This window comes from Colossoma macropomum, unplaced genomic scaffold (assembly GCF_904425465.1).
Source record: "Colossoma macropomum unplaced genomic scaffold, Colossoma_macropomum, whole genome shotgun sequence".
In the NCBI taxonomy this organism is placed as follows: domain Eukaryota; kingdom Metazoa; phylum Chordata; class Actinopteri; order Characiformes; family Serrasalmidae; genus Colossoma; species Colossoma macropomum.
Genome location: NW_023494793.1, coordinates 15,900,850 through 15,918,395, shown reverse-complemented (window position 1 = coordinate 15,918,395; position 17,546 = coordinate 15,900,850). Strand labels below are relative to the sequence as shown.

Sequence of the window (17,546 nt, the reverse complement as noted above, 5' to 3'; positions counted from 1 at the left end):
CATACTGCAAGGCATATAATTGCAATATGCATCAAAATAATAAACAATAACATTCCCTTGGCCTACGGTGTTGCTAGCTTCAAACATTAAATTTTTGGGATTGCTAGGGTGTTGCTAGGGTGTTGCTAGGTGGCTGCTATGACATCACTAGTGAATGTTATGATGTTGCTAGGTGGTTGCTATGGTATGCCAAAAGGTTGCTATGGTGATGCTAGGTGATTGCTATGGTATCCCAGGTGGTTGCTAGTCTGTTGCTGTGGTATCCCAAGTGGTTGCTAGGATGTTGCTAGGTAGTTGCTATGGTACTACAGGTGGTTGCTATGGTATCCCTGATAGCCTCTAGGTAGCTTCTGTGATATCCTAAGTGGTTGCTTGAGTGTTGCTAAGTGGTTGCTAAGATGTTGCAATAGACAGTTTCTATGGTAACCGATGCTAGGATGTTGTTAGTGTATTATCATGTGTTATCATTCTGTAAGTGGATCTTTTACAGCTTTACAGATTTACAGCTATCAGTTTTGGCCTCTGCTGGAAGAGATAAGACTACTTTTATGAATGATTTAAAATGAGTTTATAAATGGTTATTAATTAGGTCACAAACACCTTAAAATCATTAATAAAAGTTATTATGTGACCTGTTACCTGCCAAATAGTAAGCCAAGATTCACCTAAACTGTCAAACCTTAGATCTCACTGGTTACTTTATCTTCTATATCAGTCAGCATTATACCTGTCATCTTCAGACATTCATCAGACATTTACATTCATCAGACATAACGGGCCCTTTTTATTTATGCAGTATAGCTGTTTAATAATGATTTTTAAGGTTTTTTGTGACGATTAATAAATCATTCCTAAACTCTTGATTAGGGTCACCTTATTTTTAAGTGGTACAGATAAATATTTCAAATTATTACTATTATTTTTTTGTCAAAAAGTAAAACTGATTTCTAATTAAGTCTTTTTGAATGTTTGAAAGGAAACTTGGCAAAGTGAAGATTTGCTGCATATTATTACTACATTCCTTGCAATAAAATAAAAACTTATTAGTAAACCCATTAATGGTATATGGTGGCAGATTGGCCTGTCATTTAGACCCAAATTTACTTTTTTTTGCTGGATTACACGCATACCTTCATATATCAACCCCACAGGAACATTAATCTGGAACTCTGATTGTGATGGTTTTCTGGTCTGTACTGTGCACCCCTGCTGGTTGCTGTACTGTAAAAGAGGGTGGGTAAGATGATCCAGAAGGTGGAGCGGCTGTCATGCCCTTATTAGATTAAATACTGTGCCTAATTATTAATAACGTATGTCTTGTTAAGTTAAGGGGAGGAGTTTGGACTCTTTTATAGAAATCTAGTTATTAAAGAGAGACAGAACATGGGAGCATGAACATGAGACACTTTTGTGTCTGGATTCTAGTATGTAAAATTTTTCAAAAGGTGCCAAAACGGGCTCTTTGGAGTGGTGCTATAGAAGAACCACTTTTGGTTTATGTACAGAACATTTCAATGAATGTTTCTGTAAAGAACCATGGTTGTAAAAGAGATATGTCAAGTGTACAGAGAACCTCTACACAATATACAGGTTCAATATCAATTAGAGGTTTTTCTTACAACAGAAGCATGGGGTCTCCATAATGGGGGTTCATGCAATATGCATTTTTCTCGCTGTTTTGCAAGCTGCTCGCCACATGTTTAATATACCTGGTCTGGCTGTATTATGAGCGGAGCACAAAAGTTAAAGTTGAAGCGGTAAAGAAGCCAACACAGAAATCATTACACAAACAAAACAGCTTCTTTTAAGCTTGTTTTGCTGTCTGTTCCATGTTTGCTAGTTATCTTTCAGTTTGTATGTATCGAAACAAGACCTAGCTAGCACAGCTGACTGACTGACTGAGTTACAATGTTGCGATGCAGCGAAAAAACCTGTTCTGTTTGAAATGCATACCTCTCGTCTTTGAATGTGTTCCTGAGTCTTTTGTCATAAAAGTTCAGGGCTGATGAAGGGAAAATCAAAGGGAAATTAAGCGTGAAAAACAAAAATCCATCAGGCAAGGCTTCTATGCATGACGAACAGCATCAAGAATGACATACTCTATTAGCCTATATGGCTGGTCAGTAATGAATGAATAAAATAACTCGATGCACCAATATTTCTGCAGTTATTGTTTGTTTACATTTCACATTGATGTATTGCTAGGATGTAAAGAGTCATTTGCCTTGTACTCTATCAGCATGTCTCCTTCCATGCTTACAGCATGATTTATAATGGATTCACATATGAATGAAGTGATATTAAGTGTGTATCATTAGTAACTGATTATTCATACATAATTTAGAAGATAAATGAGCCATTAAAAAGTACCTACTCTTGAACCATTCACTTGAACTGCCAAACTGATGCTAAATGGAGCACATTTTCATTCAGGCCTTTTTAGCTGTGTTAGGAAAAGTGAGGGTAAGGGATCTCAGCTCAGCTGTGAAGCTGCCAGTCATTTCAGGCCATAGAGGGTGACTAATATGACGGCCTGGAGCGGAGGGGTCACCAGGGGTCAACAGAGGCACATCCATCATCTCCACAGAGACAGGGAGACACACCAACCCTGTTCTGATTAATATTTATCCAGCAGGACCTGTTACTGGCCCTGCTAAAACATTCAAAGCCGGCCTGGACCTTTCTACCAATGAAGTGCACATACACATTCACGTTTTTATATAATGTCATGATGTCGGGTCCTATATAATGTTCAGTATGTATTATAAAAAAACCATTCTACCAAATCAAACTGTTGTTCACACTGTGAAAATGACTATTAAAAAAACAATTAAGTATTCAGACATTTACAAGGATAATGTTTTGATCTATTTAAACCCAAGGCATAAACTGAGACAGTAATAAGCTAAGCATGTACAAAATCATAATTTGTAGGATACATTCTATTGGGACATGGCTGTCCAAACCCTAACCCCTAACCTATTTCAACCTGTGAAAATAATACATAATGTTTATTTTTTCTTTTCTTTCTTACTTTCTTTTTTAATGCATGTTACTAGCATTTCAGTCCAATGGCAGGGCCTTATTTTAGCCATACCCAAGAAGTGAGATTATATCTCTTATCAAAATACTGTTATAAGAACAATAGCTTGTGACTTCACAGGAAAAATAATAAACAAAATGTTTTTTTTTAATTGGTAATGTTGGTTCTGTTGGTCCATTTGTCATGAAATGCTTCAAAAATTTAAAGAACAACTGATATTTTCAAACTTGTGTGTTTGTGTGTGTGTGTGTGTTTGTCAGTGGGGGATCCCATCATCTACGTGCCAGGTTTTTACTGCAATGAAAAAGGGTTTAAAGTGTCACGGACACCATTCAAACAAGTGGCTCATACAAGTCCACACTCAGTAACACTTGGCCTCCCAGCTGGAATGATGTCACTGCTCTTTTCTTGTTTTGCTCAGCTATAATCAGTTTCTTTCATCTGACAGCCTTCACATTGCCACTAAAAGCCACACTCTCAGAAACCAATGATCTGTGTTAAAAAAAAAACAACAACAACAAAAAAAAAAAAACCCATACTGCAGCATGACTATCAGCGTAACAATAACTTAAGAACTGCAACCAGCATTTGGGGAGACATCAAAACCAACAGTGCTGTAAATGGAGGACGATTACTAGATGGAGGAAAACAATACTTAAAATAGGTGCCTCCCTCTTGTTGCTATGACAGATACACTTCAAACACATGACAACGTGTAAGCATTATGTTTAGCTGAAGTACAATTTGAATGGGATTAGTTTAACATGGGGAGGAGCGGGAATGTAATCATCACAAGAGTGTGATTTTAGTCCTGTCTAAATAGCTTTTTACGGACTGCATGTTCCTCTGTCTATAAAGATTCTAGCAGCCTACCATAAAATAACCTCAGGTTATACCAGTCCTGCGTGATTTGACAAGCTGGTAAATGTTCCATCGTACTTTGTGGAAAAGAAAAAGAGGAAGCATTTATATTCTCTGCCTTCTAAATCTAGCCTACCTCAGGTGTACTCTACACCACCTCAAAGTTCATAATACGACCTCCTCAATCCTCCCCTCTCATCAACTGTGCACTAATTCCACTCACTTGTTTAAATCCCCACCCCTCTAACGCGATTCACAGAAATAGACCATGTCATTTTGAAACATCAGGAAATAAACGCCCCTCTATTCAGGCAGGCTTTGGCAGAGATGCCATCAGACTGTTTTATGTAGAGTAAAATAACTACAACTGAAAGTCTTCTAAAGGAAATAGATCTGCTGTGGTAAGCAAAACAAAACCAATGACAAAAATGAATACTGCGATACTTCTGAAATCCCTGAGATTACATTTTTGTAACTTTTGCATGTGTGCTTTTTTTCCTTACTGTGGTAACTCCTTAGACACAGGCTTTCAGTCTGTAATCAATTCCAGCCTTTCTAGATACACTGTTATCATTTTGCTCTCCCCAGAGCTGTCCCTATCTACCCTGTGATAACCAGATTGTAGAGTGCACTCTGTATTTTTTCCAGTCTAAGAAACTTTAAGGTAGATATTAATGTCTGCATTGCCTTGCTCTGCTAAACAGAAGTCTAGTCCAAGTCTGCAATAAAACACAAATGCGCCTTTTACTTATCCAAAGTGCATCCAAATAGAGGGAGCACAGAGTTTAGGGACCTAAAGAAGGGAGAATGTGGATTGTTCTACAGCATGTTCTAAGACAGTCTAAAGGCAGTGGTCTGAGATCATTCAAGAAACACGCATTTCCCAGCATTTACAGCACTTAGTAAAAAACAGAGTGAATAAAACTGCTGGAAGAGACAAAGAGCACGTATGTGGACACATTCATACCATTAATCAATTAGGACCTCATATGGTCCAATTTAGATGACCTCACTTTCAGCTAAAACACTACCCAGAATGTGCATAATCACTCCTTCAGAATGTCTTTCTAAAACGCACTGCAATCCTGTAACAGATTCAATCCACTGACTACAACATAGTAATGATAATTGGTACAACACTGTATCACATAACTTGACATCTACACACTGATAAATAGAGTAGCAGTCATGAATTTTTATGGCCTGCTCAGATTTTTTTGAAAGCTAAACTGGTTGACAGCTGATTCTCTGGGCTGATTTGAAGTAGCCAATTTATAATCAGCCCTGTAAAATCTAAGGTAGGTAGATTCTGGAAAGTCCTGGATGGCTGGCAACCCTAGGACTCCTAGCACTGTTGTGGGATCAGCTGTTGATTTAGCATGCAACAACAGAGAAATACGCTATGTATGTAATGTATTTGCTTGGATATGAAGTAAACAAGCAAAAAAAAAAGTATTTCCTCAAGTGTCAAAACTGTCATGAGTAGCTTTAAACACAGTTTAGAAATGAAATATAAATATGCTTAACTATTAGCTTGATGCCAACATAATACTGAAAATCCAACAGAAATTAGCATTATGCTGAAAGACAAAATTGATAATGCTGTTTAATTAAATATTCTTGATTAAGACAACAGATAAAATGCTCGTGAACTTGCTGGAATATTTCTTTTTTCTTTTCCCAATTTTTTCCCTAATTTAGTCATATCCAATTCCAGCCACTAGTTATTACTCCCCCAGTCACATGATACCACCATGCAAAAGCTGGCACAGGTTACATGAGATTACAGGAGACTGTAGGCTAAAAAGCACCATGGCTGCTATGGAAAAGTGGTGCTTTGCATGAATAATATGATAAAAATAAATTCTCATTGGGATAGTTAAATACTATTCGTTTAAAATGTAAATGCTTAAACACCAAAAATGGTTAAATGCCAAGTGCATTTCATTAGCCAAAGTAGCTATGTATTAAAACAAAATACAGCACTTGTATATTTCACAAAAGATCAGCAAATAGATTAGCTAAAATTATCCCAATAATGTGTTAGAGCAATTTATCCAATTCTGATTCTAGCTGATTCTGATTGTGCACCCCTTCTAATAACTAAGGGACAGTGTACATGGACATGAAAAAAAAATCAATGCATGTTAAAGGTGGGAATTATGACAATGTTTCATTACTATGATTTGAGCATATCATGGGTATCATCAATACATAACAACGAATGACTGCATGTATCCTAAAAAGACAATTACAGAGAGACTGAAAACAACAACAACCAGTGTATAGTTACTGCATAAAGGATACAGACACTGCCCCTCCTGTGGTGGTGATCTAAGTCCTTGGTTATTTTCTCTTGTCTGGTTCTCTGCCACAGTCTTTCATTAGAATAGTGGTTTGTGTGTTAGCAGCCAAACAGAGTTGCTGTCAGTTCCTGACCTACAAGACAGATCTGTGTAAAGATGGAGCTACAACACAGCCATTACAGCCACGGCTGTATCAAAAGTGTCCCGGTATTAAGATTAAAGCAGCACTAAAGCAAAACCACCACACTAAGAAATGCATTCTAGTGCAATTGCACAAAGTCTCCAATTTGCAAAATGTTTTTCTTTCCACATAATGTGCAGTGTTCTAAAAGACTCAGGCTGTGTTCGAAATAGCATGTTATGTACTGTACACTGCACATTGCATCAGTATATACTGAATACTGCTCTTCATCAGTAGTATACTGTACAGTATCCATTATATGACACAATATAATGTATTTTTATACTAAATTGTGTTACTAACCTGTTGCCACTTAACCTGCTTAGTTCTGAGATATGCTGCACAACTTTACCAGTCTTTTGTTGCCCTTGTCCCAACTTTTTTGTGTGAGGGGTTAAACTTGGGTGTAGAAGGTAGGGGAGCCTCACTTCTTTCATAGGTACCAACAATGTGGGAACAACAATGTTCAGTTTAGTCTGCATTATATGAGCTCTTCCCATTGAATTAATAGATTTAACAATTAATAACTGTTTGTATTCTCCGTCTTAACTACAATTGGGTCAGACCATCAGTATTGTTTGTCTGTCATATCATAACCATGCAGGCTCACTGTCACATTTAGTAAAAATTCACTCACATCAAATTCAACTAATGGGTGAAGATATTTCATTTATGTTTCAGTAGTGACAGTTTCTGGCTATTCAAACTATGTCAGTGACACAGTGCTTTAGAATTAGGGATAGAATATTACAGCAGGAAAAAACAATGACAGTAATGTAGGCTACTTAACAGTTGGGCCATAATGAATTTATTCACGTAGCAAGTTGAAACACCATGAAACAGAAGAAAGGAAAATGTATTTACATGATTGTGAAAATCAGTAGAATGGCAAGATATTGGAATGTTTTGTCATATCAAGAAGTTCAATTAATCTGATTAATTAAATAAACAGAATTCATTAACATAATTTACATTTCCATCAAGTTATAGTATAGGCGCTTTGCTCCGCTTGCCAAATTCACATAAACCCAAAGTGCTTGACCACTTTAACATCCAAAACCCCATGTGAAACTATGGATAATTTACAAGGACAAAACTCCATCAGCCCCCTTAGTGGCTGAGGGGCCCTGGGTTGCAACCTCTAAAGCCCTCTGGGTTAACCATACAGTCCTAGGCTTAACTGAACATTACAAAATTCTTAAAAAATATCAGTGCCACCACATTAAGTTGCATACAATTGCATGAGGCAGCATCTACAGTGAAAAATCTAATCAAGACGTCCCAAAACTAAAAGTATCTTTTTTTTAAGCAAGACTCTCCTTTTGAGGTCTGGTGTTTGTGTTCAGTCACAGTCTGGCAGCAGAATGACTAAAACAGAAGATCCATTCGGAAGGAATCCTCTTCAGGCTGATAACACACAGAAAGGGGTATTTATGTGCTTGGGAGATTGTGTTTTACACTTCAAAGCCATTTGGGGATGCTCTGTGCTATGAGGAATGCCTTCCTAAGGAAGCAGAGATTGGGTTTGACACATTAAAAGGCCACATAAGCTAAGCATGCCCAACACAGACTTCTATCTTTCAGTGAAGTGATAAATCTTGCTGCCTGCTTCCAAGTAACAGTTCTATAGCGTATTAGCCAAACCATGACCTAACACATTTAACGACTGTGTTAATGTTATTTCCAACACCTTTGCTTTACAATCTTTCTTTGTGTTAAAGACATCTCTAATCCAAGACATCTGGCAAGGTAGTGATGGCAAATATACCAAAAGGGAAAGACTTACCATGGGAATACAAAATTAAGCACCAGGTGTACAGTACAAAAGTTATTCATTTTTCATTGTCAGGAAGAACAAAAACATATACTTAATAGGAAATTACAAAAAAGATTCAAATGCTAAGTGCAATATCAAATCTATCAGTATTTAAATTGTCCATCCTTCCCATCTTAAAATTACAGCTATGTCTTAATATAAAAGATATTCCTGAATGTGTCACTGTCATTTAGAGACACAAACATTCACACAAGCAACTACCCAAATAGGCTTTAGCTGCCTTGCAAATTTCTTTCTGTTGTTTTCTGTTAAATATATCTTCGCTGTCTGAACAAAACCTTGTATCTCCAAAATGGTAACTTTACATGAGAAGTAAAAAACATCTTCAACTTGTAATGGAAGTCCAAGCATTTCTGGATCATTTCTATTGGTCTATTCTTGAAATGTTAACACAATGCAGAGGGTAACTCTTTCCAAGATGAAATGCAGAGACCCTTAATGGTGCACAATTACCAAGTTAGCTTTGCAAAGCGTCTGTGCCCTCACTAACAAGTTCGACAGAAGCATATGTAAAACATTTCCCAAGCAAGAACCCACTTTTCCCTACAACTCTTCCCATGTGAACCAATTTTGATATGGGAAAGTTCAGACTTTTTCAATATAGTGGCAGAAATGTTTAAAAATTTTTTCCTCCTGTTTTTATTCACTAGCGCCTCTGCACCTGTTTTGGATTAGCAATAGAGAGAGAGGCAAGCCGCGCTGTAACACACTGGTTTTGGATGCAGGCCAAGGACAGAGTCGACGGTAAAGCATCCAGCGTAGTTCACCCAGTCTAAGATGAAGATTAGACAGCTTCATTCACAAACCACATGGCCGTCTGGTGCAGTAAAAGAGACAAAAGGTTTTTTCTCCCCTACCACTTGGAGAACTTATGTCATCTAATGAAACTGGCTTTGAAACTGGTTACTTTCAAGAGGTTATCTTATAAAAGAGTTCCTCTGGTCTGGCAAAGGTGTGGCCTTGCCACACAACACGCAATGTACACAATACAATCCTCAATGACATCCCTTATCTATTCATTTTAGATCAACCTGTTTTTTTTGCAGTTAACCAAAAGGGGGTAAAGATATTTTTATGCTGTGATTCAGCTTCCATGCTGTCACTTGAGTTCATCAAACGGTAAACCATGCAACGCTTTTTATGGGAAGGAGAGATATTCAGATGGATTGAATCGACAGAGCGACTGTGACTGTTCGTTGTGCTAGACATTGTGTTGCATGATATATCAAAAAGTCTGTGGTTTTTAGTGCTACTACACCAACTTTTAATATTTTCTTAACAATAATTCTTGACAAGCTATTGCTATACTGATGTTTCATTCTAGCTATAGGTTAATCAAACTGTGCAGGCTAATTTTAGATAGAGATTGTCCCTATTGCCATATCACCAACATTTATATGATCATTAAAGTGCTTAGAATAATTTGCTATACTGGCAATTTTATTATTTTAAATTAAATTTTTTCTCCAATACTTTAAGAAGCTGTTGTCAGAAGAAAACCTCCAAAATGGTAACTTTACAGGAGAAGGAAAAAAAACTACTTTACTTTTAATGTAAGTCAATGGAACCAGTCTTCTTTCCAAGTCATTTTGGGCTGTTTCTTTTAGTCCATTCGTTATGAAATTTACATTTACAATGTAAAGGGTAACAGGTATTTTCAAAAACTGAAACCGGCAAAAATGAATTAAGGATATAACAATATAATGTACCATACTGTATCAAATTAAATAAGAGCATATTGTATTGTATTGAATTGTAAAACTATCATGATTGGCATGTTAGCTTGTGGCTAATGTGTTAGCTTGGGCTAACATTAACTTGTAACTCTTGTAACTGAATTGTTTTGTGAATAATCTATCTACCTTATTATAAGCTGCCTTGAGATGTGGTCATTATTTTTAAATTATGACATATTCTGGATATTCATTTTTTTATAACTTTATTCTTAATGTGATACAACTATGTCAATCATTTTAGAATCTTCTACAGCTCCGTTCATCATAGCTGTATACATCTAAAATTTCTTCATTTCTTTAAGGCTGTGAAGTTGCACAGGACCAGCATATTAAAATCATTTAGTACACTTGTCTGCAGCCAAACTGGATTCCTATTATTGAAAACAGTGATTTCCAACTTCTAAATCCTAGTGTAGGTGAACAGGTTTATTTAGTATGATTAATGTAAGGTATAATCTATTTTCTGCTCAGTTTAAACATTCTGCCAAGAGGCTATAATGAATGTCCTTATTTCACTGTTAATCATCTCTGCAAAACATGTCAAAAGACATTTTTAAATCGTTTATCTTTGGAACAGTATATTGATAAAAGAGACTGAATTTGAAAATAAAGCTGTTAATTTGAAGAAACCTGATACTAACAAACCTGTGATTATTTGAATAGTTGAAGCCAACTGTGAGTGTTTTTTTGTTTTTTTTCATAGCATCATTTTGGTATTGAGTCGTGACAATCCTACAGTGGAGTGGAGTTTAATTCAGCCTCTCAAAATCCGCTCTGCTCTATTTCAAGAGAGAGAGACTGAAAATCAGGACTTCTCCTAAGAGACTTTTGAACACACTAAGCTTTGTGTCCACTGCTGTCTTTGTGATTCTCCCTTTCACCAACAAGGGCAGGAAAAACAGTTTCCAGAAGAACACATCTGACCAGAGTGCTTTCCACACAAAACTTTACAACTTTTTTATAGCAGACCATATCAGGGAGCAGTATGTGTTTATTTCCAAGAGCTTTTGGAGGAGATAAGCTTTTACTTCATCTTCCATATTCTGAAATATGTTCCATTGAACTGCTCCAGCCAAGCAAAATATGATTCTATACCCAGCATTTAACAAAAACAGTTTAAGAGAAAGGACAAAAACCATGGAACAGTTCTAAATATCTCTTTGCCTTTTTTACACTATATAACATTAGAATAAACACCAATAAGCCTAAATACAGTCAAATGTAACAAGATTTTTTTAGTGTTTTGAAAAAGGTATTGATATCTTGATAGAAGAATATAGTTAAAAGAACACAGGTTTGGCTCCTTACTTCTCAGTGAACTCCAGTCATTGCAAGGATTTGTTAAATTCCATCAGCAGCACATGCTTTAATTTAAAGGAGGATTCATTAGCTGGATGAGAGGTGTGGAAATATTTAAGCTAATACTCAAACACATCAAATCAATTGCAATGTATTCTTTTTTGTTTATTTATTTTGACTGATTCTAATGTTGTTATTTTTCAAACAAATAAATGGTTACTGCTCAGAAAAAAGCGATATTTTATATCATTTTCTCAGATGGCCTAAGATTTTTGCACAGCATAGTATATTTTAACTATATCAGCCCAGCCCTAAAATACCATATATAATCTCTCCACAATAAAAAGATAATTATTTTACGTTTAGGCACTACACATCTAAGTCCATAAACACTGGAAAAAATACTTACAGAAGTATATGGCTTTTGTAGAAATATCTGATTTAAACAAAATGTGTTCAGACGCACCTTTCCTATGAGTGTCTTTCTCTATTAAACCTTAGTAAATTTATCATGGCTCATCAAGTGCCTTTCCAGCACATACTTACTTTCCAGCTCAAGAGACAACAGACAAGGAGAGGGAAGTCTGTTCCTAGTCTGAGCTGTTGACTGATTTGACTGATTAGGTTCAACAGATAACAGTCAGAATCCTAAACATCTCAGCATTTAAGCAAATAAAAGCACAATGGTTTGAGTGATGGCAACCCCATGGCGCATCACTTATTTGCACTTAGCCAGGCCACTGCTTTCTATACTTGACAAAGTTATTGATGAGGTAAACAGCAGCTGAGCTTTAACTTGCAGTGGAATTACTGTTTCCATTAAGCATCTGCTTGGGGAACACCTAAAAGGCAACATCTTTTTACAAGTGTGCCTGCTTTGGGGGAACAGTACGACAGCTAGCAGCTTGTAAATACCCCAGAACCTACTTCCTGTTCTGGGAAATTAAAGATTTTAACAGCACCAGCTTGGCTGTGTTGCCAGATTTATAAGCCCTGCTTCTTTTAGTGCCTACAGTCTTTATTAACTTTAAAGACTTTTGGAATTTTGAAGATGGTTTGAAAAGAAGAATGTTTTGAACTGTTACAGTGAGAGCTAGAAGGGGTTTTATGTTTTATCCTATGACTTCATAAGAAACAGACATGGCACCAAGATGGCCCTCACATTGTATGATGTCATGTTGTCGTCTGTGTATTTCTTTCTGAGGGATGGGAGAGTGTTTGAGTAGTTAGAACATGACCTATTTTTAGGGTGTGTTTATGTTTTATATGTAATTTATATGTAGTCCAGTTCCCGGGTTGATACCAAAACAGAAAATGATGCACTGTTGGATTTTAGTTTTGGTTTGCTTAGCATTCACACTTGATTCTGAGATGTAAACAGACGTCATTCAGGCCACAAAAAAGGGACAACTAATTGGGCAGATTTTATGATGTACATCAGTGCTAATAACTGCACTGGAACAATAAATCCAACAAACTTTCTGAGATACATTGTGAAACGGTCTAACTGGTCTAGTAGGTTTTATGTGTGCCTTCTTTCATGTATGTCCTGCGATATTCTAAAGCAATAAGTCACAAGTGACCACGCGTTACAGTGTTTTCCTATCACAAAGCTAGTTGAAATTACCTCAAGTGAATTATTGATTATAAAATACAAAAAACTTGATATGAACACTCAATTCATACCCAATTTTACATCAAAGAACTGTCCAGCAAAAATCCTGCTTCCATCAAATCCTGGTTCAATTTACCGCTGGTGGGACCACATTTTTATGATGATCCGCACCAAACAAGGCAACACCACAGCATGCCTTTCAGTGCAGTGCACTTCAGAGCTGTACTATATGCATAATCTGCCTAACATTTGACTCCTGAGAGAGACTCGAGTCATTCTTGCAGCACAAACTGCAGCTAATAACATCAGAAGAGCAATAATGAAGCATCTGATCTTGTCACAGGGACTACAGATAGCAACCATCCATCCATCTTCTAAGCCGCTTATGCTTCTGGGTTGTAGGGGGTGCTGGAACCTATCCCAGCGTTAATTGGGCGGGAGGCAGAAAACACCCCGGACAGGTCGCCAGTCCATCACAGGGCAGTCAGAAAGACATATACATTCACACATACACTCATACCTAGGGACAATTTAGCGTGTCCAATTGGCCTGACTGCATGTCTTTGGACTGTTGGAAGAAACCACCTGACTGAATTCAAACTGACCCGTAATTAAACCAATCAATATCAAGTTCGGTTTAGAGTATGATAATACATATTTTTAATAATATAAGTTAGAACAGATCTTATTTCACACTATGATAGGCTAGTGAAATAAAAAGTACAACCCCATTTCCAAAAAAGTTGTGAGGCTATGCAAAATGTAAATAAAAACAAAATGCAATGATGTGCAAATCATTTAAACCCTATATTTAATTGACAATGCCTCAAAGACAACATATCAAATGTTGAAACTGAGAAATTTTATTGTTTTTTGAAAAATATATGCCCATTTTTAATTTGAAGGCAGCAACACATTCCAAAAAAGTTGGGACGGGGGCAACAAAAGGCTGGTAAAGTTCTATAATAGTTAAAAAGTTAATTGGCAACAGGTCAATAACATGATTGGGTATGAAAGGGCATCCCAGAGAGGCTGAGTCTTTCAGAAGTATAGATGAGGAGGGGTTCACCACTCTGTGAAAGACTGCACAATAAAATAGTGCAACAATTCAAGAATAACGTTTCTCAACATGAAATAGCAAAGAACTTTTGCTTTTCATCATCTACGGTACATAATAACATTCAAAGATTCAGAAATCTCTGTACGCAAGGGACAAGGCCAAAAATTTGTATTTGCTGGCCGTGATCTTTGGGCCCTCAGATGGCACTGCATTAAAAATGGATTCTGTAGTGGAAATCACTGCATGGGCTCAGGAACACTTCTGAAAAACACTGTCTATGAAAACAGCTTGTCGCTGCATCCACAAACGCTAATTAAAACTCAAAAACGCAAAGACGAAAACATATATAAACAGAATCCAGAAATGCTGCCATCTTCTCTGGGCCGATCATTTAAAATAGACTGAAGGGAAGTGGAAAAGTGTCCTGTGGTCCGACGAATTAACAATTGAATTTCTTTTTTGGAAATCATGGACACTGCATCCTCTGGGCTAAAGACCACTCAGCTTGTTATCAGTGCACAGTTCAAAACCCAGTATTAATGATGGTATAGGGGTGCATTAGTGCACATGGCATGTGTGACGTGCATATCTGTGAAGGGACCATTAATGCTGAACGATATATACATGTTTTGTTAACATGCTGCCATCCAGATGACGTCTTTTTCAGGGAAGGCCTTGCTTATTTCAGAAAGACAATGCCAAACCACATTCTGCATGTATTACACCAGCATTACTCCGTATTAAAAGAGTCTGGGCGCTAAACTGGTCTGCCTGCAGTCCAGACCTATCACCACTGAAAACATTTGGCACATTATAAAATGAAAAATACGACAAAGGAGAACTGTTGAGCAGCTAAAATCCTATGTTAAGCAAAAATGGGAAAACTTTTCACGTTCAAAACTACAACAGTTGGTCTCTTCAGTTCCCAAACGCTTACAGAGTGTTGTTAAAAAAAGAGGTAATGAAACACAGTGGTAAACATGCCCCTGTCCTAACTTTTTTTGGAACGTGTTGTTGGCATCAAATTCAAAATGGGCATATATTTTTCAAAAAACAATAAAATTTCTCAGTTTCAACATTTGATTTGTTGTCTTTGTGCTATTTTCAATTAAATATAGGGTTTAAATGAGTTGCACATCATTAAATTTTGTTTTTATTTACATTTTGCACAGCGTCCCAACTTTTTTAACAGTTAAATTGTGCATTGATTATAAAATTCACTTACTGACTTATAAAGCTGTAAACGGACTCGCACCTCAGTACCTGAGTGAACTTCTCTCCCATTATGAACCATCACGCCTACTTAGATCACAAGGTGCTGGCTTACTATTAGTACCTAGAATTAATAAAGTTACGTCAGGGGGGAGAGCCTTCACATACAAAGCCCCCCAGCTTTGGAATAGTCTTCCTGTTAATGTTCGGGACTTACTTGTATAGTCAAGCCTTTGGTAACTAGTTTTCCCTGTTGGTTCTATACCTGCCAGAGTCTTTGCTGCTCTGCTAACACTTTAATCTGTGATCAGTCACCCATTACAGAACTGACTCTCTGTGTGTTTTTCCTTTCTTTCTTTTCTTTGCCGGGTTGAACAGGTGCCCATCCTGTGCGTCTGATGCTGCTGCCTCTTCTGCCTTGATCATGTGCCACTGCTGCCAGCCCTCTGGACTGGCTTGACCACCATTGAGCTTCATGCTGAACGACGCCGTGCAAACCTCACCCTCACATCCTGACCCCACTGATGCTGCTGCTGCTGCTGCATAAACTAAACTAATCAAATTAATCATTTGCTCCACCTGTTTTTCCCGTTTTTGTACTAACAATGTTTACTATCCGGTGTCGACCAGAGGAGGATGGGTTCCCCTTCTGAGTCTTGGTTCCTCTCAAGGTTTCTTCCTGTCTCTTAGGGAGATTTTCCTTGCCACTGTCGCCACTGGCTTGCTCATGGGGGTTTGACCCGGATTTCTTTTTGTAATGCTGATTTTTTTTTTTTTGTAAAGCTGCTCTGTGACAACACCTGTTGTAAAAAGCACTATATAAATAAACTTTGCTTGCTTGCTTGCTTTTTGGGAAATAGAGTTGTAGTTAGGTAACTACATGTATAATTTGGTACACTTCAACCACTGCAATGTGAAACTAACTGAAGCAACAAAAAAAAAAAAATCATAAAACTCAAACTCTGATGCAGACTTTAGCAAACAAACTAGGTGGTAAACCTTAGATGCTCATCTTAAGTGAAGTGCTTTTAAAACGCAGCACTTTAAAAGGAGAAAACATTAATCCATATTGGCCAATATTCAAGGTTTAATATCAGCATTTGAGAAGAAACAGTGGTAATATGAAATGGGACAAAAGTGCTCTCACTGTTGTAATTGCTGCAAATTCTTTCTGAGATCAGGTTGTATGTACACCAGCTATAGTATGTTACATATAGAACATTATATTCCTCACAGTCAAAAAAGCATCTGAATGTCTCGATGCATGTATAACACGGTTACTTTCTTGTTCTTCGGAAGTGAACTGTTCAGAGCATCTGGTAAACTGCTAAACCCAGCTGTTTCAAGGAGGATTTAAAATAACTCTGAAATCACTTTTCTGGTAAGTAAACAAACAACTCACGAGTGGGCAAAAAGAGAACACAACAACAGCAACATCACCTATCAAGTGGCCAACCTTTGATATGAGCAATAGCAAATCAACTATACTACTTGCTCATATGCTGGCAGCTACTGCCTCAATAAAAAACACTATCAAACAAACACAGAATCCAGATCTGTTCCGCTTGCAATAGGACGTGATCATGTTAATGACACAAAAAATGATGTAAAAAGCAATTTAAAGTATTTAATCAGGATGTTAATGATTAACTAATTATCCGATTAACAACTGTTCAATCAATGTTATAATGTTATTGAAAATACTAATTGAAGTACAATTTGCTGAGTTTAACATATTGGGGAAAAAAACCCCATAAAATATAAATATAAGATGTGCCATAATATAACGTTTTATGATCTCCCTCAGTAATTTGACCAGGGGCGCCTAAACTTTTGCATGCGACTGGATGTCTGGCCCTATCTATCAGTAATATGTTCCACAGTCCATTCAAGGAAGAGTTTTTAAGTTTTTAACAGTTTTTAACAGTTTTTATCTCAGTGCTTTAATATGGAATTTAACTGATGTGTGCACTCATAAGTGTGCATAAGTGTTTTACATTTGTAAATTGTCAGTAAATTGTCTGTAAATTGAATTGTAAAACATTACAATCAACATTTTGATAGGTCACATGCCTGAATTTCGAGTTTGCCAGGTAACAATTAGTCGGTAAGTAATGATGACCGGTTATTGGTTGAAAGAATTTGCCAAAATTTGCCAAAATTGGAACTTGTATGTAATATGTAATATATGTTGTATTGTAAACTACCTGATTCAACTGCCCAATTAGGAGCTGAGTGTTGCGACATCACTGGACTTTGCTCAACTTTTCCAGATGACAGCCAAAAGGACAGGAATAGCCACAGAGAGTGAGTAGAGAGGAGGAGGGGTGTGGTGCATGTGTGTGTGTGTGTGTGTGTGTGTGTGTGTGTATAAGTGAGAGGAGAGAGAGACAAAG

General features: G+C 37.0%; 1 protein-coding gene across 1 annotated transcript in view; it reads right to left on the bottom strand.

Moving 5' to 3' along the window:
* The window catches only part of ralgps1 (Ral GEF with PH domain and SH3 binding motif 1), a 156,454-nt gene that overhangs the window by 45,923 nt on the left and 92,985 nt on the right, over nucleotides 1-17,546 (bottom strand). The window lies entirely within an intron of this gene.